This window comes from Nicotiana tomentosiformis, chromosome 8 (assembly GCF_000390325.3).
Source record: "Nicotiana tomentosiformis chromosome 8, ASM39032v3, whole genome shotgun sequence".
NCBI lineage: Eukaryota > Viridiplantae > Streptophyta > Magnoliopsida > Solanales > Solanaceae > Nicotiana > Nicotiana tomentosiformis.
Window position 1 is genome coordinate 122,386,946 of NC_090819.1, and position 2,857 is coordinate 122,389,802.

Consider the following 2,857-nt stretch of genomic DNA (forward strand, 5'->3'; position numbering starts at 1 on the left):
TAATGATGAGATTAGTTATACTGGGGTTATTTCTTATCCACTGTTTGGTTTGATATATTAAAACATTGCATAATTTTTTTTAAAAATAATTAGTTGTTTACAAAAATACCCTCCACATTCTTTAATTTTGTACACTTTGAGGGATTTGAGGGGTAATTATATCTTTAACCATGCTTATGCAAGTATTAAAAATTCTTGCATTGCTAATACCATGGTCCGCTATGTATTAGTTATACATAGGATAATATCAAATATGATGTATAACTAATGCAAATATTAGTAATATTTATGTTGAAAAAGTATACCAAACAAGGGATTAATAATGCACAAAGCTAATACTTGCATTATTTTTTTCTAATACCTCCTACCAAACAGACCCTAAGTAGTTTGTGAGGCTAATTTTGAGCTAGATAGTGGATTGATGTGGAATGTAGGACTATTTGATCGTGAAGGTTAAGTTAGTGTACCATGAACTCCATCCGACACATTTTGGATGTTGTGGCATTAATTATCTAGCTATATTCTATTGCTGGTTGACACCGTTTTGGAAAACTTTATTCCCGATTACTGCTTGTTAAATTCCTTTAGGTTCTCTATTGTAAGTGTTTTTATGTAAAGCAAATCAAACTGGATTTGTCAAATGTAGGCTTATTACTGAGAACATTCTTCTCACTCAAGAAATTATTCATGGAATCAGGAAGGAGAATGGATGAGGGAATATTATCATAAAACTTGATATGTCCAAAGCCTACGACAAGTTATCTTGGGCCTTTCTCACGACGACTCTAAGAAAGATGGGCTTCTCAGAGAAGACAACAGACTTGATTCATAATCTAGTTGGTAATAATTGGTATTCCATCATCATCAATGGTACAAGACATGATTTCTTTAAATTTTCCAGAGGTTTAAAGCATGGGGACCCACTATCTCCAGCTCTATTCATCCCAGCAGCTGAAGCTCTGTCTAGAGCCCTTAATTACCTACACAACAAAGAAAGTTTCATTGGCTTCAAAATGAACCCAAGGGGGCCACAAGTTAACCATCTAAGTTATGCCGACGATCTAGTTCTATTTACTTCCGGGGATAAGAAATTAGTAAAGATGGTTATGAATGTGCTACAAAGATATCAAGCTCAGGTCAAGAGATCAATAGAGAGAAGAGCTTTTTCCTAACTAAAGAACACTCTGATCCACTCACCAACAGACGAATCAGGAAGTGGACAGGGTACATGCATGCAAAATTTTCCTTCACCTACCTAGGTTGCCCTATATACATAGGTAGGAAGAAGATATCAATGTTCACAGATTTAGCCACTAAAATCCTAAACAAAGCCGGTGGATGGCAAAGCAGATTCCTGTCATCAAGCGGGAAAACAATAATTATTAAGCATATTTTACAATCACAAACTCTACACTTGTTTGCAACCTTGACACCTCCCAAGACACTGATCAATAAGGTGGAGATGTATTTCTCCAATTTTTTCTGGGGCAAGAAAGAAGGAAAAAATAGCTATCATTGGTGCTCTTGGAAAAATATGTGCCTTCCGTGTGAAGAGGGTGGAATGGGTTTTAAAAGCCTAAAAGATATATGTCATGTATTTTCAGCAAAAAGATGGCGGAGATTGAGAAACGAAGACAATTTATGGAGTAAATTTATGCTCCATAAGTATTGTCCTAGATCCAATGCCCTGTCAAAAATTGGAGTCCCCATGGACTCAAATTACTGGAGAGAGCTAATGCACATCAGAGATAAGGTAGAGCCAAATATTTTTTGGAAGGTCAGTGAAGGAAATCTGCATTTCTGGTGGGACATTTTGACCCCAATTGGCCTTATTGCCAATTTTTATTACGGAAATGGCAAACCTGGGAACACGAAAGTCAGTAACTTCGTAGAGGTAAACACATGGAACATTGAGGCTTTGCAGGAGGTTGTGCCAAATCACGTGGTTCAAAAATTACTCAAAGTGCACATTGGCAACAGATTGATCAAAGATCAAGGCATCTGGAGTTTAACAACAAACGGCAACTTCTCCTGCTCGTCAGCTTTCCAGTACTTGAGAAGGAGGAACGCAACATCTTCTGACTTGGCCAATGTATGGGTAAAGTAGGTTCCTTTCAAGATGTCGTTAATTGCATGGAGAATGATTAAGAAAAGACTGCCGCTTGATGACATAATTCAAAGGTTCAAACTAAATATTGTGTCTAGGTGCACATGTTGCAGGGATCCAACAACAAAAACATTGGAGCTTCTATTTGCTAGAGGTGAAACAACACGCATAATATGGGATAAGTTTTCTAGTCCACAGGGTATCATCACAGATTATAGGATCATTGCTCACATTTTAAACCAGTGGTGGAGTATGAAGCCCAACAATGCTGTCCATAAGTTTATTTAGTACAATCGCCGATTATTATCTGTTGGGAGTTATGGAAAGCTAGGTGTGGAAAGAAATATGGATAGAGGAACACTTCTGTAGCAAGAATCCGCCATCAAGTTCTATGGGAGGTTAAAGTTGCAATAGGAAGGAAATTCACTAAACTGGAGAATAATTGGGATTGGAAAAAAGTTTGTATCACGTCCCAAACTAGGGGAGGCACGACTCGCATTCGATACTGTATTCGATCGAGTTAGCCACTAAACATACTAGCTAACTATACTGGGGGCCCAACAGATCGGGCAGCACAACATCTGAAATACTAAACCTGGACCGTAAGGTTATGACATGAATAACAATAAGCCATATAAACATAGGTAGACAAGCCAAAATAATAAAATACTAGCTGGCCGACGAGGCCGCGACTGAAGACATACATGCCTACACACCTATATATACATGCCAAGTCTATGGGCTGGAGAC